We start from the raw sequence: 26,285 nt of genomic DNA on the forward strand, positions 1-26,285 counted from the left end.
TCTTTACCAACTCTGATTCTCCCTGTTTTACTAATGGGAGGAATTGACTTCCACAAAGATTGAAAAGGTGCTGGCAGTCAGATGGTGACCAAGAGAGAAAGTGACATGATTCCCTGAACTAAATTTCACTTATTACCAAGTTCCAAGAAAGAATAAATGTGTTTTTAAAGAGAACCAAAGAATGAAAATCTATCTTTGTGTCTCACATGAAGAGGAATTCTGTGTCTGTCTGTGCTAATGTCATCAAAGTGAAACCTTTTGATTGATGCAACACATGGTGCAGCTCTGTATTTACACATATAATAAAAGTCAAAACGGTAACTTATTATCAGATGTCATTTTATTTGAACAGCCAGAGGAGAGACTGTTTATCTTATTGAGCCTTTGTACTAATTTGCTTTCCTGAATGTGGAATGTGTGATGTGCTATGTAATTTCATTTGGGCAGTTGCAGGGGAAAACCAACCCACCAAACAAACTTGGGCCATATATTGGCAACTGAGTATGCACCTTGCTTGGAGAGGCATTAAGGTTTTCAAGCCAGAGGAGTAACTGAGTGAGTTTTCAGTAATCTGTGAGAGGCAGCTGATTTCTTGGAAAGAGAATGGGCTTTGGGGTTCAAAAGATATGGATTCAAATCTCGACTCTGTCATTTACGGAGTGAAAGAGCTTAAGAAAATTAATTAACCCATTGATTCTAAAACTTTCAGGTTTCAAGAAATAGTAACATAAAAAAATAATGTGACTGACTAACACGTGGTCCCAACTTTTTACTTCACTATGTAAAGTTACAATAAAACCCCACAAATAAACACATGAAGAATTATCAGTTATCATCACCATCTATGGCAGATGCCTACCCAATACCCATTTCCTTTTCTTCCTCGTCTATAGAATCTCAATTTTGCTCAGGGAAGCAAAACATTCAGCTAAAATACTACATTTAACAGTCTCCTTTGTACCTAGGAAGAGTCATAAGACACAATTCTGAGCAATGAGACATAAAGGGGAGTCTCCTGGGATTTCTGGAAGACTTCTGCATTCCTGTTATAGGGGCCACTGATTCTTCCTTGTTTTTCTTCTGCCTTTTTTTTTTTTTTCCTTACTTGGACATGAGTCTGGGGGTGGAGCAGCCAGCCATCTTGCAACCATGCAATAGACATAAGAATAAACGTTATATGCTAAGGAAGTCAGAGGATGAGGAGAAGATGAAAAGGAGCCTGGGTTCCTAATGGCATTGTGGAGCCACCTTATCAGATTTCGATTTCCCACCACAGGTCTTCTCATGAGAGAAAAATACTTCCTACTTTTTAAACCATTATTTTCTGGGTTTCTGTTACTAATGATGAAATATAATCCTAATGGGCATATTACCATTTTGTAAAATAAAGGATATTTTAATACTCAAAATTTCTTGCCTTCCTTTCTCCATAAAAGATCTCTTCCTTTCTTTATATTTTTCCATCTCCAGAATCTTATCAGGGCATATTTAGTCCTGTGCCACCTTGGTTTATGTATTCTATCTCCTTGATGAGTGTTCCCCTACTTTAAGATATTTCTCTCAGCTGGGCAATCCCCCTCAGGAATTTTCTAAATAGATGTTCCTGTTGATGCTTCCAAACCTGTATTCTCATGGGCTAAGAAATAATGAATATGTCCTCTGCCATTTGTTCCTTGAAACTTTGCTTTTCCTTTGCTTGAGAATTTTCTAGGTTTTGTGTAACTTGTGAAACAGAATGGAAGGAAGCATCCTTTTTACTACTTCTTTCCCTGAAGCATTAGTATCTGCCTTGAAAGTTGAATGCTTCTCTCTTATTTCACTTCGCCTTTGAAGCAGTCCCAGATGAGTTGTATTTCAAAGAGCATTTTATTTTTATATTTTGATGGTATGTTATTTAGAGAATGAAAATTTATGACTATTATAGCTTCATTGTGGATTGTATCCTTTGTCTAAGAGTTTAAAATATATTCATTGTCTGGGTTCATCCTTTTACCTTGAATTCTATTTTTTAAATAATAATATTGTGAATCTCTTATTATTATATATGGCTGATATATCTGTGCCTAACATCTAATTTTAACTTTCTCATACTGTTTACTTTAGAAATGTATCTTATAAATACCACATAGATGAATTTATCTCAATTCAATCTGAGAGTCTTTTTAATAAGGTGATTCATTTAAAACTTATTTTTGGAACTGAAAAGCTTGTTCCTATTTTACCATTTTATGCTTTCTCTCATATCTATTTTTTACTAGAAAATATTTGCTTTATATTCTATTCCTTTATCATCTGAAAAGTATGCATTGTTTTTATTTATATTCATGGTAAACATTGATCATTTTAAAACATACTTGAACCTATCAGTATTTAATTATCAATGCCATAAATGATATATTATTTGTTGAGGTCACCTACTTGTTAATTACTTTCATATGTGTCTTTTCTTCTCCCTTCTGGAATATCATCTTTCTTCTCTATTTTCCTGATTATTTACTTATCTCATCCGGTATTTAAAAATTTTTTTCTACCTCTTAGGCAGCTCCAGCTTCATGTCAGACTAACCCAATTTCATCCCGTCATACATATGGTGCATTTCTTACAGAATTTTACAAACCAGAAACAACAACCCAGAAATACAAACCAGAAGTAGATTTACAGAGGAGGAATCTCTTAAATCCATTGCCTGTTATTCTTAAGTACCGAATAATTCATTTCACTGTCCCAACTCACAGGGGGGGTTCAAGCCTTTGTCTGCTAAACTCCTTCTAAAGGTTATTGGGTGAAATCTTGGCCGATGTTGAACTAGGAAAGAAACACCCCTGGGTGAATATCAGCTGAGCTCTTAAACCAAGTGTGGTAATATAATAGTAATCAGGGCCTTTCAACTTGCTCTTCCTTCCTCTACAATGCTCATTCCCCAGATACTTGCATATTCACTCCCTCACTTTATTCATATGTCCACTTAAATGTCACCTCCTCAGCGAGATCTTCCCTATGCCTTTATCATTCTCTACCCGTTAACCTCATTATTCCATAGCTCTTATCATTGCCTGAATTTCTATTAATTATCTATTAATTTATTAATTGTCCATCTTCCCCCATTTCACCTTTCTTTTTTGATGGCTATATTTGCAAAATCTAGAACAATGACTGGTGCATACAGAGTACTCAAAAATATGTGTTGAACAAATTAATTTTCACTTGTCACCTGAAGCGGCAAGCCTGTAAATAAAGGTTTGAATAGAGTAAGTGTGGTAGCGGGAAAAAATGGATGAAATACCAGGAAAAAAAATTCAAATAAAGTGCCTTGGCACACTTAAATACTCTAAATCAGTCTATAGGTGTCAAATTGTTGGAAATAATTAATTTAAAAACTATAATGCCCAGGGTGCACTACTCTTATAGCTCTTCCATGCTTAGCCTTCTCCTGTGTTTATTTAACATTCTCAGATACAAAGTACCACCTCCTAGCTCCTTTACTAAAGTCACATTACATATATTAGAGCTCAGGATAGATAAGAATTAGAGAATGGAGTATGGTTGCTGTTGGATACATTATCTATGACCTCCCTAGAAAGAAGCTACTGTGAAATAGAGGATGTTTTCCCTTTTTAAGGGCAGTTAAATTTCCATCATTCTCTGCCTCAGGGCCTCATTTAAACTTTCCTTAATTAGAAACTACTCCTATTGTGTGACAGAACTTTGACTAGCATTTCAGATCTGTTGATATTTTGCATCACTTACCATACCTTTATTACTTATTCAATGGGAAGCTTGGAGAATGTGAACATGGAAGTCCACTAAAACTGTTAAATGAAGGAAATTATTTTGTCAGATTTTCAATTTATAAAGAACAAGACTGTCATACAGAGTGAAGTAAGTCAGAAAGAGGAAAACAAATACCGTGTATTAACGCATATATGTGGGATCTAGAAAAATGGTATAGATGATCTTCTTTGCAAAACAGAAATAGAGACAAAGGCATAGAGAATAAATGTATGGACACCAAAGGGGAGAGGGGGGTGAGATGAATTGGGAGAGTGGGATTGACATATATACACCATTGATATTAGATTGGCCGAAAAGTTCATTTGGATTTTTCCTTAACATCTTATGGAAAAACCCAAACGAATTTTTGGCCAACCCAATACTATGTATAAAATAGATAACTAATGAGAACCTACTGTGTAGCTCAGGGAACTCTACTCAGTGCTTTGTGGTGACCTAAATGGGAAGGAAATCCAAAAAAGAGGGGGTATAGGTATAGGTATAGCTGATTCACCTTGCTGTACAGTAGAAATTAACACAACATTGTAAAGCAAATATACACTAATAAAAATTAATTAAAAAAACAAAAGAACACTCTGGCAGTAGTGTAGAAGATAAATCCAGGAAATTGAGATTAGAGGGAAGATTGGTTAGGAGGCTTTTACAGTATAACAAAGATGATTAAATTGTGAATTAATGATACAGTAGTGAAGGTGGGAAGGAGAGGGCAGATTTGAGAAATATTTAGAGGGAAAATCAACAAAAAGTTGTAATTGATTGAATGCATTGAGGAGTAAAGACAGATTGGTACTAAGGATGACTCCAGATTCTTTCTCTTGAAACACAGGGAAGCTAGAAGGGCCAGTGACCAAGGTACGGAATACATAAGGAAGGGTAGGCTTAAGGTGAAAATAATCAATGCCATTTCAGATATATAGTGAGTTTAAAGTGCGTCTGAAATTTAATTGGATATAGTTGATACATAATTGGACTATAAGAGTCTGAAGATCATGGAAGAAGTTAGGTATAGAGATAAAGAACGTAGGTGTCATCACCTTTTAAGTGACAGCTAAAATCATATACGCGGGTGAGATCAGATAGTGAGATTTTGTAGAAATGACAAATGGGTTAAGAGAAATCCCTATAAAATATCCTTATTTAAAGAAATGGGTAGAGATGATAAGAAATAATAGAAGGAGTGTAGAAAATAGCCCAAGGTGTTAGAGAAGAGTGCATGACATTATGGGAAGAGAAAGGTGCAGGGAGGGAGTGGTCAACAGTTAGTTACACAAATGCAGTAAGTTTGTGAAAATTCACAGAGCTGAACACTTATGATTTTGCATTCTGCTGTATTGATATACATATAAATTTGATATAAATATAAATTTATATTAAAATTGTTTCATCCCCTATGGGTCTTGATGAGAGGGAAGGGGTTAGCCTTGCTGAAGCCAGTGGTCACTAGAACTAAAATTTGGGTTATTATTATCAAGGAAGAAAGTGAGGAATGGTTATAAGGTAGCTAACCAATAGCATCTGTTATTCACCCAGGTAAATAATAGGATTTGGTTTAAATATTTTGTTAGACATAACAAAAGAAAAAATAAAATTAAGTAAAATTTAAAAACAACAGAATTTTCTTATTTAGTAGCACTACCTACCTAGTAGCACTACAGTTGAATTAGACTTCTAACATTTTTACTGCATGTAAAGGAAATTAAGATAATTAGGCTACAATAAGGAAGATGTCATTTAATTCACCATGACACTGATTCTCCACCCTATCAGACTCAACAACTCCTAGAACTAACATTTTACAATGACCCTTATACTATCCTGAAATGGAACTTACGATGTAACATACTTTCACACATAACTTTTAAAATGCAATGCCCCAATTGTAATACAAAGGAGGAATAAAAGTAAACTAATTTCTGAAAATATAATATGCATTTTAATATATAAATGCTGAGGCATGACTACCTAGAAGGTCTAATAAAGGAGTAAGTTGCTTGCGTGTACTTATAATGAATACATTTGGTTTTAAAAGTAGGAGAAGGAAAAGAAGCTAGTCCTTATAAAAAGTACAGAAAAATGATAACAAGGAAGTTTATGCAGATGCTAAGTTAAAAACTAGTATTAGGATAAACAGTAACAGAGCACAGTTACTGGTATATGATGAAAGAAAGGCAGAAATAGTCTTAATTAAAGTAAAGATAACATATTCCCCCAAATTACATACTGTGGAAGTAAAGAAAACTAAGAATTATGTTATTCTTGAAAATAGGCTGAACATCATAGATGAGGCGTAGTAACCTTTCACATTATGACATGGCAAGTGGTAGGCATGAGGTAGCAACAAAACAATATCCCCTTTTAGAAAATCTTATCACACGTCAAGGCACATGTGCTCTCTCTAGTACTTAAAGAAGCTTTGGAGATGTTGACTGGTAGATCTCTGTGAACAGTATCATAGTAAAATTCAAAAAAAAAGAGTGTAGAAATAAGTAAATGATTTTAATATTTATTTTTCATATTATAGATTTTATATCCTTGTGTTAGGAAAATCAAAAATGTATAGATGGACTTCCAACCTCTGGTCCAGTGGATAACGATTTTAGAAGACGTTCCTGTCTTCACAACAAAGAAAAAGCTGAACAAACTGAACATCAACAAATTTTCTTAGATCCATCAGAGAATTGAGGTCACAGGGCAAACTGTTGCCCCCCAAACTGGAGAAACAGAGGAAGACACAGAGAATCACAACTCACAGGACAGGGGCCCAGATTGGAAACCTCTGCAGGGAACAGTACCATAGCACTAATTTAGTGCACTAAATTTTACTTTAAAAACCTAGTAAAATAAAATTAGCGTCTTCAGGAAATCTGAAAATAAAGCAAGAGTTCCTGGAGAACAATAAAACATATTTAATCACAAAATAAGCCAAATGTGTTTTTTTTCTCCTCTTGCTCTACTAATTGAAATTTTTAAAAGCATTTCAAGGTGGTACTTATAGCTACCATCTAATGAGAGATTGCAAATCTTCTCTACAGAAAGCAACTACAGAGCTGGAGAAAATTGGCAGAATAACCATTTCAATGCTTTGTAAATCTACCAGTGGTTTACAATTTTAGAAGCATGTATGGTTGAAAAACTGATGAAAATTGAGTAAGAGCAGTGGGAATCTGTGGTGTTCTGGCCCACACCTGTATTCAGTTAAGGCAGGGGTTCTGCCAGGACAGGGCAAGCCATAAGGACCAGCATTTTCTTTTCTCTGATAGTAGGGGTAGGAATGATATTTTCAGAGACAGGTGAACAGAGCAAGATCACTGGCTCTACTATGCTGGGGTTACTGTAGTATGTGGAGCAGGTGTATTCCTGGCTGAGGATGCATGCATGAGAAGTAGAGATCAGACTTCTCTGATAATCCCACATAATCCTGGTCAACTTTGAGCCTGCCCATAGGAGACCCAAAAGAGCCAGTGGAATCTAAGTGACCAGGCGGGCTTAGAAATGGTCTGAACTTTGAATGTGTTCACCTACCCATACACAGAGTCATTGGCAGAAGATGGAATTTTGCTGTTTCAAGGTAGTCATTATAACTTCTGTAGAATCATTATCTAACCACTAAGCTATTCAGATACAGGAAGTCTCCTAGGAAGTCAGAATTTAAAATAAAGACAAGAATATAAGTAAATAAATAAACACATTTATTTTAAAAATTGAGCTGAACAACAGTATCAATAAATGGCGGGGAATACAGATTTCATAGATTTAACATAGGCAAGTTATTAAACAAGTAAATGGTAACAACAAAAATCTTTAGAGGGAAAATCAAGATCCAGATTTCTTATGCTATCTAAAATGTTTACTTCTCAGCAAAAAGTTTGAGACATTCAAAGAAACAAAAAAATGTACCCCAGATTCAGGAAAGAAAAATCAATCAATAGAAAATTATCTCTGAGTGTACCAGGATGTTGGATTTAGCAGACAAGTATCTTAAGACAGCAATTATCAATATGTTAACTATGTTAAAACATCTTTTAAAACATATTTAAATAATTAAAGGAAAATATGGCAACAATGAATCTACAAATAGAAATTCTCAAGGAGAATTTAGTGAAATTGAGGATAGATCAATAGATATTATCCAATATGAAAAACGGAGATAAAGATTATTCAAAAAAAATAGAGCCTACAAGACCTGGGGGACAGCATCAATTGTAGCAAAATGTGAGTCCCAGAAGGATAGGAGAGAGAGAAATATTTTTTTTTAATTTAAAAAAACAACAACTTTATGCACACAAATCATATCAATTAGATGACAAGGAAAAAGTCCTGGAAAGACATCAATTACCAATACTGACTCAGGAAGAAATAGAGAATATGAACAGACTAATAACAAGTAAAAAAATTAAATTCGTGATTAAAAATCTTCCCCGAAAAAAATGTCCAGGACAAGATGGCTTCACTGGTGAATTCTAGCAAATAAAGAAGGAAAATAACCAATTTTCTATAATCTCTTTCAGAAAACAGAGAAAGAAACACTCTATAACTCATTCTATAGACACAAAAATCCTTAAGAAAATTTAGCAAACCAAAGTCAGCAACGTATAAAAAAAAGGTTTGCACACTGTGACCAGGTGGAATTTATCCCAAGAAGGTAAAGTTTAGCCAAAAAAAAAAAAAAGAAAAAAAGGGACTTCCCCAGTGGCGCAGTGGTTAAGAATCCACTTGCCAATGCAGGAGACACAGGTTAGATCCCTGGTCAGGGAACATCCCACTTGCTGCAGAGCAACTAAGCCCGTAAGCCACAACTACTGAGCCCACACGCCTACAGCCCGCACTCCTCAACAAGAGAAGCCACCGCAATGAGAAGCCTGTGCACTGCAGTGAAGAGTAGCCACCACTCGCTGCAACTAGAGAAAGGCCACACGCAGCAATGAAGACCCAACGCAGCCAAAAAAAAAAAACAGGTGAAGAAGGCAAAGTTGATTTAACATCTCAAAATCAATGAATGTAATATACAATATTAATAGAATAAAGGACGAAAAATACACTACCATCTCAATAGACACAGAAAATCATTTAATAAAGTCCAAAATACTTTCATTATAAAAACACTCAAACAACTAGAAATAGGAGAGTACTTCCTCAACCTGATAAATGACATCTATGAAAAACCCACAGCTAGCATCATACCTCATAGTGAAAGACAGAGTGCTTTCCCACTACAATTGAGAAAGAGACCAGGATATATGCTTTTGCCAGGTCTATTCTACATTATATTGAAGATCCTGCCAGTAAAATAATGTAAGAAAAAAAATTAAAAGCATCCAGATTAGAAAATAAGCAATAAAACTGTCTTTATTCATAGATAACATGATAACATGATCCTGTATGTAGGAAGTCCCAAGGAAACCCCCCAAAACTAGGACTAAGAGACAATTTCAACAAAATCAGAGAATACAACATCCCTTTACAAAATCAATTGCATTTCTATATACCTGCAACAAACAGTCATAAAATCTAGTTAAGAAAACAATTCCATTTGCAATAGCCTCAAGAGAATAAAATACTTAGGAATAAATTTAACATGAACATTTCAGTTTCATGGATTGAGAGATTCAAGATCATCTGAAGGGCAATTCTGTCCAGGTTGATCTAGAAACGCAACAAAAATTCAAAATCTTAGCAGGCTTTTTTATAGAAATTGACAAGCTGATCTTAAAATTCAGGTGGAAATGCAAGAAACCAGAATAGCAGGTACAACCTTGAAGAAGAGCAAAGTTTGAAGATTTACACTTTTTTATTTCAAAACTTCCTCCATAACTATAATAATACATACAATATGGTACTGTGAAAATTACATACATGCAACAGAATTGAAAGTCCAGAAGCAAATCCTTATATTTATGAACAATGGCTACTGGACTAAGGTGCTGAAGCAATAAAATGGGAAAAGGATAGGCTTTTTAACAAATAATGCCAGGACAAAAACCACATATAAAAATGTGAACTTAGACCCTTACCTCACACTATACACAAAAGTTAACTCAACATGAGTAATACAGCTAAATGTGAATGCTGAAAGTATGTAACATAAAGCAAAATATTCATAATCTTGGTCTGGCCAAAAATGTTTTAGATGCAACACCAAAACCATGGTCCATAAAAATTTTTTTAAATTATAAATTAGACTTCACAAAAATGAAAAATGTTTGTCCTTCAAAAGAAACCATTTACCTATAATAGTCAAAAACTGGTTAAAAAATTTTCAAATAATATGTCTAATAAAAATTTTCAAATAATATATCTGATAATATATTCTGATAATATTCAGAACACGTAAAGAACCCTTAACACTCAATAATAATACAAACAATACAATTCAAAAATTGACAAATGATTTGAATAGACATTTTACTATGAAGATAAACTAATAAGCATATTTTAAAATGCTTGACATCACTAGCTATCAGAAAAAGCAAAATACAACCAGAGTGAGATACCATTTCAGACTCCCTAGAACGGCTATAATGAAAAGATAGACACTATCAGGAGTTGGCAAGGATATGGAAAAACTGGATCTCTCATGTATTGTTGGTGGGAAGGTAAAATGGTACAGCCACTTTTGGAAAGAGTTTGATAGTTCCTTAAAAAGTTATACATAAATTTACTGATAACCTCCTAATTCCATACCTAGGTATCTACCCAAGGTAAATTAAAACCTGTGTATATGCAAAAAATATGTATGCACAGTTTCATAGCATTATTATTTATAATAGCCCCCAAATGGACACAATCTTAATCTGGTGAATAGGTAAAATGCTGACACATGCTATAACATGGATGGACCTGTAAAACATCATGTAACAGTAAAAGAAGCACAATGCAAAAGAGCACATTCAATGACTCCATTTGTTTTAAATGTCAACGCACTGATGTCTGAGTTCTCATCAAAAGGAAAAACTTGTTTCTTCTTTTTCTTTAATTTCATATCTATATGAGGTCATAGATGTTCACTGAACTTATTGTGGTAATCATTTCATGATGTATGTAAGTCAAATCATTATGCTGTACACCTTAAACTTTCACAGTGCTGTATGTTAATTATATCTCAACAAAACTAGAAGGAAAAAATGTCAAGACAGGGAAATTTTATAGATATAAAAGGCAGATCAGTAGTTACCTAAAGGTGGAGATGAACACAGATTTTAACTCTAAGTGGTAATAAGGGAACTTGATGAAATATTCAAAACTGGATTGTGGTGGTGGTTGCACAACTCTGAAAATTTATAAATTTATTAAAAATAATTGAATCATATCCTTATTATAGGTAAATTTCATGATATATAAATTATACCTAAATAAAGCTGTTGAAAAGTGGATAAGGATTATGTATAAGGACTAACAGTTTGAAATGCAAGCCGAATATATTATTAAGCACCAATGACTATTCAAGGCATTAAAATAGGAAGTCAGAGGATATGTTGTTAGACCCTTACTAAGTCATTGCTTTATGTAAACCTAGTTTATTCACCTAGCTATACTTAAATGTGTTTCTGGTTTTCATGACCTTCTCTACCTTGCCATAAGGGGATCCACACAATGTTAGATAGGGGAGGAAAAAGCAAGGTCACTCACAGTGAAGCAGCTCAGAGGGAAGAAGGAGGAAGGGAGGGAGAGAGGAAGAGACCAGTATGTTTCAGTCAAGTACTTAGAAGCTTTTCATTTTAACAAGAGGTAGCAAATTATGGTGGCCAAGTATGTGGGCTCTGGAGCCAGTCTGTTGAATTCATAACACTGTCTCTCACATTTACTAGTGATATGACCTTGGATAAGTCACTGAATTTCTCTGCACCTCAATTTCGTTACCAATAAAATGAGAAAATAATATATTAAATTATTCTTAGGGTTGTTGACAGGATGAGTTAACGTGTGCATAGAACCTACAACACTAGGTAACCTAGCATAGAGTAAACACCATACTCTAGTTAGCTGTCATTACTATCTCTAGAGAATAAGACTACTTTAGCCAATCCCTGGAAGTTCATCCTGGGACCTATAGGTCTCAATATAAAGGGTCAACTGTTGATTAGACAATGGTAGACCCATTCCTCTAATAAGCTTTTCCTCAGAATTAGAAAAGCTCCGAAAATAATTTTCAAGTACCTATTACCTAATACCAGCTTACTGCATAATCATTTGTAGTTAACTTATGTGTCAACAAGAGGGTATGCAAAAAATAATGAATGAGGAGGATTCAGAATCAAATTTCTTACAGTCATATTACCACTTTCTACAGATATTCATTTTTATGTAACTCTACATTCAATACCCTACAATACAACCAATATTTAAAATAGACACAGGGAAAGAGCCATCAAAGTCCTATGATATACATCTTTCCCCTGAAAGCCTTTCAGTGTCTTGTGAACACTTATTCATAGCTGGACTCATTCATAAACTTAATTCATTCTCTTCTTTTTACATTTAGTAGTAATAATTTTTTCAGTTATTTCTATAGCTTAGGAAGGTGTGAGGTGAAAAATAAACTTTGATGATTAATTTGGTGCTTGACAGAGTATAAATTGTGATGTTTAAAGATTACACTCATTAAAGTAAGACTGGGAAGCTAATTGTGGTCTATGTTGTCAACTTCCTGTGCTTTTGATACTATGCAGCTTCTATTTTGTAAATGTTGTGGAAGATAACAAAGCCCTAAGTAAATGACTATAAAATTTTTTTTACGCTCTTTTTCAAATAACCAACTAGATGTCCCAACATTTTATACTGAGTAATTCTTTCTTTTACTGCTGTTTTGTGATGGAAATTTTATTATACACTAAAGGTTTATATTTTATTCTAAGCTATATATATAAATATAATATTTCTATTTATAGAAATAATCTATAAATTATTAAAAATTATTTATAGAAATTATATTATTTTAAAAGATATCTGATGAATAATCCTTCACCGATACCCTTCATTTATAAATTGGTTAATCTTATGTTTTTATTCCTTCAGTTGAACTTGATGGTTTAAAATCACTTTTTAAAAGTGCATAATGGCTAGGGATTCTGATTAGAATTTTTTTTTTTTGCGGTACGCGGGCCTCTCACTGCTATGGCCTCTCTTGTTGAGGAGCACAGGCTCCGGACGCGCAGGCTCAGCGGCCATGGCTCACGGGCCTAGCTGCTCCGCGGCATGTGGGATCCTCCCGGACCGGGGCATGAACCCGTGTCCCCTGCATCGGCAGGTGGACTCTCAACCGCTGCGCCACCAGCGAAGCCCTCTGATTAGAATTTAATTAAACTTTAATTGTGGAAAAATAGTTATTTTTGCACATGTATGTATGGGTTTTCCCATATAAAACTTGGTAGATGTGTTTATTTACATTTGTCTTCACATAGGTCCTCTTCATTTCTTGTTAAACTTACATTCTTTGATATTTTGTAATTTTTCTTCTAATGTAGAATATCGTTTTCCAGTCCATCTTCTAATTGGTATTTGCTACAATATCAAGAAACTATTGCTCCATTACTGAACTCTTTCATTATGTTAATAGAGGTTGTACAGTGTAGGGGCTTACAATACAGATTCTAGAACCCCACTTGAGTGTGACACTAAGAGAGTCACCTAACTTTGTGGTGCCCCAGTTTCCTTATTTGTAAAATGGGAATGATAATAATAGTATCTATTTCATAGTTTTATTATGAGGTTAAATAATTTATGTAAAGTTTTTAGAATGTCTTGCACGCTTTAGTGATTGTTACATCTATTCTCAGAGAGCTTCTAGGTACATAATCTACCTGTAAGTATTTTAACTTTATCTTTCCAGTAGTTCTACCTTTTATTTATTTAGTTTGCATCTTATCATATTGGACAGAATTTCCTAGCTAATATTAACTAACTTTTCTTGTTCCTAATGTAATACAATTATCTTTATTGTTTCATAGAAAGTGTGGTGCTGTCCATTGACTTAAGAGCTATTACCTGTTATAGAATATTATAAGTATTCTTTCTTCAGTATTGGATATGGAATGGAATTTATCAACTACTTGTTAATTGTCTCTAATACTACCATACCAAATTTGACCTACTAACATGACCCACTGAGAGATTTCTTTACATTAAGTCATCCTTAGATTTGTTAGGGGAAGCATTTTGATAAATTATATTTTCCAGAAATAAACATTTCTTTAAATGAAATTGTCAAATTTGTGGCCTAAGGTGAAAGTATAACTCTGGAGTCAGATGTTTGTATTTTGTGGAGCTTTGTTTTCTTTTGTTTTTGTTTGTTTTACTTTAGGGAAGGTACTTAACCTAGCTTTGCTTCCGTTGCCTAACATCTAAAATGTTGCCTATTTTATAGAATGCTTGTGAAGATTAAATGAGCTAAGGACATACCACAACACCTGGCACATAATAAAAAGTGTGTTCATGTTATCCATTCCTGTCTCATATCTTCATTGTTCTATGTGTGCTTAACCTGTATAAAATGAATCTGTTTTTCCCATTCAGTGATTTGTTGTTTTAAATTCATCTTCATCTAATATTAATATTTCTTCTGCTTTGAGTTTGAAATTTTCCAAAAATAATATTTTCTACTTTTATGCTTAGCTTTTTATATGTAGTCTTTACAAATAGTCTTCTGTATACTTGATGTCATTAAGTCTTATTTTCTACACTTCTATAAGACATACTTTCAGACTAAAGGCAAATGAAATGATTTATTCAATACATATTTTCTGAATTGTTCCAGACTGCCTCTGCCATCCTAGACTTTGAGACTAAGGGGTAATTAATACTATTGAAATATATAAATTCTGTCCTCAAGGAGCTTACACTTTGAAATATATTGAGCCTACATATATCTACTAACAGTATTTTTTTTGTTTAATCTGCCGAACATAAGGCAGCTGCTTTATGATAAGAATATGTATTAAAGTAAGAAAATAAGAACCTTACTTAGTGTATATGTTCATAAATTGTATGCACTGAGAACATAAATACTTTCTGTATTAAGGAGTCTTCATTTAGTCATATCTAAAAGTTTTGCTGCTCTGCCAACTTTTGTGACTTATGTGTGGTGGTTGGAAAATATTATATCTTACTGTAACTACTCAAATGGAAGGTTAGTTAGATATTTCTGTATGAGTGTATATAAACATCCTAAGTTTAAAAAGAAAGACAATTTCTTTCTCAGTGACCCTGGAGATTCTGTACATCTGTTTGAGCTCAAAAATTTTAAATGTTCTCACAGGTCCTAATGAATTAACAAGCTAGAATTTCAGTTTTGACTACAGTAACTGTCTTTGCTTAAGCCCCTACATCGTTACTGAAATTTAGACATTAGCCACCTCCAGTTTCCTTAGAATAAATACATCTAGTCATTATTTTTTCCGAAGAAATGTCACTTTCCCTCTAAAATATGACCTTTTACTCTCACTTTTCTGATTTCACACTAAAGAAATATGTACCCTCTTCAGGAAGGGAAAGACAATCATGACTTATTAAAAATATATAGAAAAAAGGGGAAGCAAGATTTCTAGCTTGTATTAACTAGTTTACTTATATTACTGTTACTTTATGCTCAACCTATCCTGCCATTTGGACAAGTTGTTAGTACAGGAAGTAAGTTAGGCAATTCATGCTTAAATTAAGTCTCAAGCACATGCAATTATAGGGTGGCATTTCAGAATGACAGAATTTCATTTTCTAAGTTTGTTATGCAAGTGGCTTTCTAGGGATGTTTTCCTCATTGCTTCTAAAAAGTCAAGTTGAGAAGGTAAAATTTTCCACTTTTTATTTTTCAGTATTACTTTGTTATATTCATTAAGTATAACAGATCCCTAATTGCCTAGCAACTAAGCCTAATGAGATTTCTCTCTCCTTTATTTTCTCCCTTCCTTCTTTTCATGTGTCCATCCTCACTTCCTTCCTCTACTTATTTTGCTCTTTTTTATTCTTTTATTAGGATGATTTTGTATTAAAGTATACTGTTTTATTTTTCTTGCTTTTGTTTCTAAATTAAATGTAAGATTTTGATATTCAGTTAATGAAATTTCATGACAGCCCACATTTCTCACCATCAACAGATAAAACGTTTTAGAATAAAACACACGTAACTTGATATCCAAATAGCCAAGCTCTTCTTTCTTCTTTGGTGTCAAGGTAATACTGACTTCATGAGCTGGGAAATGTTTCCTTTTCATTCTTCTAGAAGAGTATGTGTAAAATTAGCATTATTTCTTCCTTAAAAGTTTGGCAGAGTTACTAATAGTGCTATTTTCTCCAGGAGGTTTTCAGTTGTTTGGAAATTAAATAACACATTTTTAAATACCCATGGGCCAAAGAAGAAATAATAAAATAATTAGAAATCATTTTTATCTGAATGACAATGAAAACAGAATATATCTAGTTTTGAAGGCTGCAATTAAAGGAGTACTTAAAGGGAAATGTGTAGCACTAAATATTTACATTAGAAAGAAAGAAAGTTTCAAATCAACAACCTCAGAGTCCACCTTAAAAAATTAGAAAAGAACAAAATAATTAAATACAAAATACTGCATTATGTCCTTCACCCAAATTCCTCAAATGCTGATTCTTTACCATACTTGCTTAGCCATTGGTTCTTTCTTCTCTCCTCTCTGCAACATTTCGGAGTAAATTGAATATATTATGCCCCTTTACCTTTAAATATTTCAGTGATAACTCCCTACTCCTCTCAAAGAGAGAGAGAGAGAGAGAGAGAGAGAGAGAGAAAGAGAAACAGAGAGAGAGGGAGAGAGAGAGAGAATTGTCTTCTATAACCATAGTACAATTATGAAAATCTGGAAAATCTGGAAATTACCATTCACCTTGTTCGGTTGTTGCCATTGTCCTCCTGATGTCCAGGAACCACACAAAGATTATACATTACATTTAGTTGCATATGTCTCTAGTTTCCTTTAATATGGAAAAGATTATTTCTGATTATTTTCTCATTTTTTTGTGAAGGCAGAAACTGAAAGCTCAGCAGAATGTTTAAGTGATTTGCCAAGGTCACAGTTGATAAGTGCTACGGCCAGGGTTGAATTATCTTTTGACTCCTTTCTAGTACTGTTTTTCTGCTGAGATATTTTTGGATGTGTGTGTGTGTGTGTGTGTGTGTGTGTGTGTGTGTGTGATTGTGTTCCACAGGTTTCTCACCTGTGTGCCCAATGTCAGCTACCGTATCTTACCAACCCCATCACCTAATGCAGTGCAGTAAAAACAGTAGTCACTCACTTGTCCACGTTTGATTATAGGTTAACAATGTGACCTACATGCTTGCAATATGACCAAATTTTAATTAGAATTCTTTTCATGTGGCTGATGAGAGTTAGCTTCCTTTACTTTGAGTGTAATGAATTTTTAACAGAAAAGGTCCTTGGTAAAATAACTTCATATGTGTATCAAAACAGTTTGTTAACAAAGGGAATGTTATGGATGTGTGTCCAATGCCTTGTTCCCTGACTTAAAATAATTAGGCTTCATCGAAGAAAACTTATTTGCTTTAAGGAACTCTCCTGAGTGAGAAATTGTCCCTATGAGATTTAAGAGGTGTGATTTCATTGACATTTCAGGTGTTATTTTTTCAAATGAACTTGACTTTTCTATTATTGAAATGAAGATTTTTTTTTCCCCCAGCTGAGCAATGCAATGGACAAAAGATGTTTGAAATTAAGCGGTAATAAGCAATTTATTGTTGAGAAAGAAAAATAAGGTCCTTAAAGTGCTTCAGTTCATTCTCCACACAAATACATGACCCATGCAAATTCAAACTTTCTTGCAATTCGAGTAAGTTCTACAATGGAGGAATAAGCCTCTTAACAAGATTGAATTTGCTATTGTGCATGTTACAAGCTGAACAAACAGAGATTGGGGAAGGCTCTGTTCATTCATGTGCCTCCTTTAAAAAACAAATACCAGTTTAATATAAATGGAAATGAGGGCAACGTTAGTGTGAACACAAATCTTGATCCATTGTAACCTAATAATGAAAGCCATATTTTTTTGAGGTTGGATAAATGGATAACGTCATACATTTTAGAATCTGAATGATCACCGTTTTGTTAAGATTTTCTTTTCTGAATTTTACTTTGCATGCTGAGATAATGATAAGCTCTAGCACTAAAAGTCTTGAATGCTGATACGCAAAACTAAAATAGGATGATTAGAAATAATGATGAAAAAAGTACAAATATTACAAAACAAAACTTGAAAACCAGCTTTGTAAAATTCTGTCTTTATAATCTTTATATTATCAAAACGCATACCTAGTGGTTGTACTCAAACATTTGCCCTGCTTCAAAGGTATGATCATAGCAGAATTATTACAGAACTTTTCTTTTGTGAACAGGCAGAACTGAAATGTTTCCTTTAATTTGGGAGATGAGAATTTCTGAAGAGTACAGGGAGAAGGTTTGTTTCTAACTCCAAAAGAAGGACTTCATATTACTCTGTGCCTTAATAGCTTTTAAAAGTTATAAATCAAACTTAACTTCTCTGAATTGTAAAAAGTAAAACTTTCATTTCTAAAGGATACTTTCTTTTTTTTTAAACATCTTTATTGGGGTATAATTGCTTTACAATGGTGTGTGTTAGTTTCTGCTTTATAACAAACTGAATCAGCTATACATATACATATGTTCCCATATGTCTTCCCTCTTGCGTCTCCCTCCCTCCCACTCTCCCCATCCCACCCCTCCAGGCTGTAAAGGATACTTTCTTATCTTTTATAACCCATAAATAACTTCATTAAGTCGTTATTTAAAATATAGATGTGCCTCAACTGTATAAGTAGTCTTTGGGAATGACTGGGGGTGGAACACGGGGATAATCTAAAATGTAACAAGGAGGATTTGCTAAATGAGTTTGGTCCTCTGTAAATGTGGGCAATAGACTTATCTCAAGGAATTATTTTGAAAATTAGATTAGATTATGTATGTAAAATACTCAATACAATGCTTGCAAAGCCAAAGCGAACATTTGGAAATAATAGCTGTCCTTGTTACTACTATTTTGTTAAATGGGCAAATTTCTTCCTAATTTTCCTCTTTCCTAGACTTAAATTCAATAAATAATTTTGCATTATACAGGGTTGGCCAAAAGGTCCGTTCGGTTTTTTCCGTAAGATGGCTCTAGTAGCACTTAGTTGTCTTTAACTTCATTCAAAACGATTTTGTTAAATTGTATGTGACAGCTGTCATATCAGCATGCATTTAAAAAAAGACATCAAAATTGGTGAATTTTTGTGTGGCCATTTTAATATTGAGGATGAAAGAAAAAAGCAACATTTTCGGCATATTATGCTTTATTATTTCAAGCAAGGTAAAAACGCAACTGAAACACAAAAAAAAGATTTGTGCAGTGTATGGAGAAGGTGCTGTGACTGATCGAACGTGTCAAAAGCGGTTTGTGAAGGGTCGTGCTGGAGATTTCTCGCTGGACGATGCTCCACGGTCGGGTAGACCAGTTGAAGTTGATAGCGGCCAAATCGAGACATTGAGAACAATCAGTGTGATACCACGCGGGAGATAGCCGACATACTCAAAATATCCAAATCAAGTGTTGAAAATCATTTGCACCAGCTTGGTTATGTGAATCGCTTTGATGTTTGGGTTCCACATAAGTTAAGAGAAAAAAACCTTGACTGTATTTCCACATGCGATTCTCTACTTAAACATAATGAAAAAGTTTTGTTTTTAAAACAAATTGTGACAGGCGATAAGAAGTGGACACTGTACAATAATGTGGAATGGAAGAGATCGTGGGGCAAGCGAAATAAATCACCACCAACCACACCAAAGGCCGGTCTTCATCCAAAGAAGGTGATGTTGTGTATATGGTGGGATTGGAAGGGAGTCCTCTATTATGAGCTCCTTCCAGAAAACCAAACGATTAATTCCAACAAGTACTGCTCCCAATTAGACCAACTGAAAGCAGCACTCGATGAAAAGCGTCTGGAATTAGTCAACAGAGAATGCATAATCTTCCATCAGGATAACGCAAGACCGCATATTTATTTGATGACCAGGCAAAAACAGTTACAGCTTGTCTGGGAAGTTCTGATTCATCCGCCATATTCATCAGACATTGCACCTTCGGATTTCCATTTATTTCGGTCTCTACAAAATTCTCTTAATGGAAAAAATTTTAATTCCTTGGAAGTCTGTAAAAGGCACCTGGAATAGTTCTTTGCTCAAAAAGATAAAAAGTTTTGGGAAGATGGAATTATGAAGTTGCCTGAAAAATGGCAGAAGGTAGTGAAACAAAAGGGTGAATATGTTGTTCAATAAAGTTCTTGGTGAAAATGAAAAATATGTCTTTTATTTTTACTTAAAATACAGATTATTACTTTGAGTGTAATATTCTAGAGAAGGAGAAGCCAACTCAATATTTGGCCCACCCAATATTTGGAAACATACCATAATTCCTAATTTGAAAAACTAGAAAAAGATTTGAAGCAACTACAATTATACTTGGGTTTTTAATTTTTTTATTGGTTTTTATAACATTATATGTTTCATATATACAGTACTATATTTTGACTTCTGTATACACTACAGTGTGCTCACCACCAAAATTTCAGTTTCCATCTGTCACCATACTGTTGACCCTCTTGACCCATTTTGCCCTCCCCACCCCCTTCCCCTCTGGTAACTACTACTGTTCTCTGTGTCTATGTCTTTGATTTTGTTTGGTTTGGTTTGGTTTGTTGGTTTGTTTTTCCATATGAGTGAAATCATATGGTATTTATCTTTCTTTCTTCGACTTATTTCACTCAGCATAATACCCTCACGTTCCATCCATGTTGAAGCAAATGGCAAGATTTCATCTTTTTCATGGCTGAGTGTATACTTGGTTTTATAGAGACTGAGAAAGAGTTTCTTTTTTCCCTTATCTATATATACATCATTTAGTTTGTAGCACATTATGTATGCTAATATACACTGGAGAAATATTTAACAGTTTGGGGAAGCCATATTATTTAAGGTAGGATTTATTGCTCTAAATTAACATAGTAATTTATGAAATGATAACAGTCAATGAAAGAACTATATAATGAATGCTGAAGGGGAAAGGTTCTAATAGGATACTTAGTCAAAATGCTTGTCAAATACTGAATTTTTTTCTATATTTCCAAGTGTTACAAACATTGTATATTCTTATTTGTATGTACTATTTTATTTATTTTACCTTGTATCTTTCCTCAAAGCTCTGAGGTAATTTGAAGATACTTGTAAATAATTTGGCCCATACTTCTCTTGGATTCAGACAGCCACATCCACAAAAGTGGCCCCTAGGGAAATGATCTTCTCAATATAATTTGTCTAAGAAAAGAATTTGGCAGATTCGTTGTCCACCTTAGTATTCACGTTTGTTATAATTTTGTCAGTGATTGGTTTATACAATATACAGAATTTTAAGTTTGTGAAATTAAGCTCAGAAAAATTCATGAGTTGGCTTCTCCTCTAGAATATTATACTCAAAGTAATATCTGTCTAATCACAATACATTTTCTAAATGTATTGATGAAGGTGCTAAAACAATTAACAAGCTAATGGCTATGTAATATTTGCTTCTGATCGAAAGAAATTTTCCAAAATAATTGAGAGAAAGTCCATTTTTGAAAATTTACTATTCTTTTTTTTTTTGCGGTACGCGGGCCTCTCACTGTTGTGGCCCCTCCCATTGCGGAGCACAGGCTCCGGACGCGCAGGCTCAACGGCCATGGCTCACGGGCCCAGCCGCTCCGCGACACGTGGGATCCTCCCGGACCGGGGCACGAACCCGCGCCCCCTGCATCAGCAGGCAGACTCCCAACCACTGCGCCACCAGGGAAGCCCGAAAATTTACTATTCTTGAAATAATTTTTATTATGGTTGAAAACAAAGATTTCCCTCAACTTTTATAATCCAGGGATAGACAGAGCTCCTAAGTTTTAGGTTTTTAGATTACTCTTCTCTTCCTTTTCTTCACCCCAAAACTTTGACACACTATTGATAAATACTGTTGAACACTTAAATGCAAAGAAAGACCTTGGCATTTAAAGAAATAACCTATTGATTTACCAAGTGGTATTTGAGAATTTTTACTTCTGACATCAAAATGTTAACTTTTTGCAGGGTATAACTTCTTATACTTATTTGAGTTGAATGTTAGTTTACTCTAAAAATCTCAAGAAAGATCGTCAAGGAACTGATTAAGTCAAACTGTTTGGGGATTCCTGGCTGCTGTGTTGTTGCTTGCTAGGAACCATAATAAAACAATTAGGATTAATTAAAACTCTGCCTGATTGATTAGGATATATGAACTAGTACGTGATTGTCGCAGCTAATATTTTGGGCGTGCCAGTGCTACCTCTGATCAGCACATGCCCTCATGATACAACTTGACAATTTCAAAGCATTGCTGAAGTTATGATACTACAGCATGCATTTCCTAATGGGCTTTTCTGACGCTCAGGTTCCCTGCTTTGCCTCAGGGGCTGCAATAGCGGTGCATTTCTGTGCTCCTTATTACCTGAGATAAATTTCAGTGCTACAACAAGGCACTCTGGTAACATGTTTTCATTAGGCTACAGAGAAATGTTCATGCACCAATACATTCGAACTTCATTTAAAATGTAGACTGGCTACCAAAGAGAACTTAAAAGTAAAACCCCAGTCGAACCAAACAAAAGAAAACAAATCACATTAAACCATAAACATTAGCCACCAGCGATTTGGTAGTCTTTTTCACTCAGATCCTGACATTTTAAATGATTAATCCATATACATCTAGATCTAGGACAAGAAGCTGTAACTAACCTCATGGCTCTTATTTTTCCAACTTGATTTTCCAGGACCAATAAACAACAGTTATATTCTTAATAGTTTCTCTACTCATTCAGAGTTCTTTTCTGAGAACAAGCCAAGGGCCATTTTTGAAAAAAACGACACAGGAGTCAAAGTTTGACTTCAGGGGTTCTCCATTTCATTGGTAGTTAAGCTCTTCTTCTAACCTTCTTTCAGCAATTCCTTGTCCCAAGTCTCAACTTTTCTCAGTCCATTGTATCCTGGCCCCTAATGGTACCCTTAGTTGGGTACCCTCCAACTGTAACTGTAAATTTAACCTCTGACCTGATGTAGGAGTAATTAAAGGAACATAACGTTTTAGTCCTATAAAACTTGGCATTCAAGATAAATAGAAAAATAATAATGAAGAACACAAAGTCCTAACACACCATTTTCACTCATGCAGATTGTCTTCCATGCTGACACAATTTTACGTCAATTTACTCGTAGTTTACATATCAGTTTCTGTGTTATATGATAATTATTTTCATACTTTCACAGTCTTGATTGATTAGTATTTAATGTACTTTGTCTTTTGACATGCTGATCTACCAAAATTTATTAAGTCATTTCACTAAAGATAAATAATTAATTATGACCTGTGTTTTCTTCTCTAGGTAAACATTTCAATGGAGGTATTAATGCAAACATTTTTTCACTGTTTTTCTGAAAAGAATACATAGCAGTGGAATTACTGAGTCAAAGGATGTGTATATTTTGTGGTGCACAGCTCACATTGCTATATTTCTTTCTAAAAGGCTTATTCCAATTTGTAATGCCACTCCAGTTGAAATACAGTAACACCTTACCAATACTGTTTATTATTATTATGAATGTGTTTGTGCTTTCATAAAATACCAAGATGACTCCAGTTTGATTACACTTAGTGAGAATTCACATTTTCCAGCATGTTCAATCATTAATTTTCCATTATGGGAAATATCTATTCAATATTTTGGTCTCTTTTTCTATTGAGAACTTGATGTTGTTCCTATAAATCCGAATACATTCTTGATACATCATAAATGCAAACACCGTGTTGGAAGCGGTGCAAATATTTTCCAAAATTTCTAGCTGATTTATATATTATTTACTTTGTATTTTATAATTTAAAATTTTTATATTCAAACATGGCAGTTTTATCCTCTGTAATGTCTATCACTTCAAAGATAAAATAGTTTTCCACAAAAAGGATTAATATTCTAATCTAATTTCTGTTTGATTTTCTATAACTTGCTGGGTTGTGTCTAATCCATATAGGGTATATGTTGTTGCATTTACAAAGCATATTTACAATATTTAGTTACCTACTAGTAATTTTAAAAATCCTTAAAGATCACAAGTTTTGCAATTGTATAGACTTGGTTTCAAATTCATGTTTTGTTACTTATAAGCTTTCCATGTTGTCCAGGTTATTTAACCTCAGTGAACCACAACCTCCTTGTCTGTAAATTGTGGCCTTGTAATACTTGACTTACAGGGTCATGTTGAGGACTGAGAATTATATAAATAAAATGTCTGACATATGAAGGACACCCAATCAATGGTCATTTTTATTATGAGATGCATCACTATTATTTGGAATTGGGTCTATTTCTGGACTTTATGTTTTACGTATCTGTGTTTTTCTGTCTATACTAGTAAAAAATTAGTTTGCTTTAGATTTTCCACAGCCTCTCCCATTGTACTATTCTTTCTTTAAAAAATAAATTCATTATTTTTCAACAATTTTAGATTTACAGAAAACTTGCAAAGATAGTTCAGACAGTTCCTACATAAACTTCATCCAGTTTCCCTTATTATTATCATCTAACATTAGCATTGTTCATTTGTCACAAGTAATTAAAATTAACTGGGGTCCATATTTTCTTTAGATTTCTTACCTAATGTGCTTCTCCCCCATAACTCTAATTAAATTTTTATGGATTATATACATAAATAAATATAATCCATAAAAATCTATATATCATCAAATTTGCCATTTTAGCCACTTCTAGTGTACAGTTCAGTGTCATTAATTATATTAATGTTGGTTCACCATCAACACTATCTATTTCCAAATATACAATCACCACAAACAGAAACTCTGTAACTATTAAGCAATAACTTTCCATTCATCCTCCTCTGTAGCCGCTGGTAACCAGTAATCTACTTCTTGTCTCTATAAATTTGCCCATTCTAGATATTTCATATAAGAGAAATCATAAAATATTTGGCCTTTTTGTGTCTGGTTTATTTCGCTTAGCATGTTTTCAAGGTTTATCCATGTTGTTGCATGTATCAGAACTTCATTCCTATGGTTGGCTGAATAATATCCATTGTATGCATCTAACTCAGTTTTGTTCTTCATCTGTTGATGGACTCCTGGGTTGTTTCCAACTTGTGGCTGTTGTGAATAATGTTGCAATAAACATTGGTGTACAAGTAAGTATCAGATTCCTTGCTTAAGATTCTTTTGGGTATATACTAAAGAATGGAATTGCTGGATCATATGGTAATTGTATGTTTAGCTTTTCAAAGAACTGCCAAACTGTTTTCCACAGCAGCTGCACCATTTTACATTCTCATCAGAAATGCACGAGAATTCCAATTTCTCCACATCCTCACTAACACTTAATTTTTTTCTTTTTCTTTTTTTAATAGCTTTACAATGGTGTGTTAGTTTCTGCTTTACAACAAAATGAATCAGTTATATATTTACATGTGTTCCCTTATCTCTTCCATCTTGCGTCTCCCTCCCTCCCACCCTCCCTATCCCACCCCTCCAGGCTGTCACAAAGCACCGAGCTGATCTCCCTGTGCTATGCAGCTGCTTCCCACTAGCTATCTACCTCACATTTGGTAGTATATATATGTCCATGCCTCTCTGTCGCTTTGTCACACCTTACCCTTCCCCCTCACCATATCCTCAAGTCCGTTCTCTAGTAGGTCTGTGTCTTTATTCCTGTCTTACCCCTAGGTTCTTCATGACATTTTTTTCCCTTAAATTCCATATATATGTTTTAGCATACGGTATTTGTCTCTCTCTTTCTGACTTACTTCACTCACGTTTGGCTAATGGTTTATCAATTATTTTTGCCTTTTCAAGGAACCAGCTTTTAGTTTTATTGATGTTTGCTCTTATTTCCCTCATTTATTTTTCACTTATTTCTGATCTGATTTTTATGATTTCTTTCCTTCTGCTAACTTTGGGGTTTTTTTGTTCTTCTTTCTCTAATTGCTTTAGGTGTAAGGTTAGGTTGTTTATTCGAGATGCTTCCTGTTTCTTAAGGTAGGATTGTATTGCTATAAACTTCCCACTTAAAACTGCTTTTGCTGCATCCCGTAGATTTTGGGTCGTCGTTTCTCCATAGTCATTTGTTTCTAGGTATTTGTTAATTTCCTCTTTGATTTCTTCAGTGATCACTTCGTTATTAAGTAGTGTATTGTTTAGCCTCCATGTGTTTGTATTTTTTACAGATATTTTCCTGTAAATGAATACTGCTACTCCAGCTTTCTTTTAGTTTCCATTTGCATGAGATATCTTTTCCATCCCCTTACTTTCCGTCTGTATGTGTCTCTAGGCCTGAAGTGGGTCTCTTGTAGACAGCAAATATATGGGTCTTGTTTTTGTATCCATTCAGCCAATCTGTGTCCTTTTGT

Source organism: Neophocaena asiaeorientalis, unplaced genomic scaffold, assembly GCF_003031525.2.
Source record: "Neophocaena asiaeorientalis asiaeorientalis breed wild unplaced genomic scaffold, Neophocaena_asiaeorientalis_V1.1 scaffold402, whole genome shotgun sequence".
Classification (NCBI taxonomy): Eukaryota; Metazoa; Chordata; class Mammalia; order Artiodactyla; family Phocoenidae; genus Neophocaena; species Neophocaena asiaeorientalis.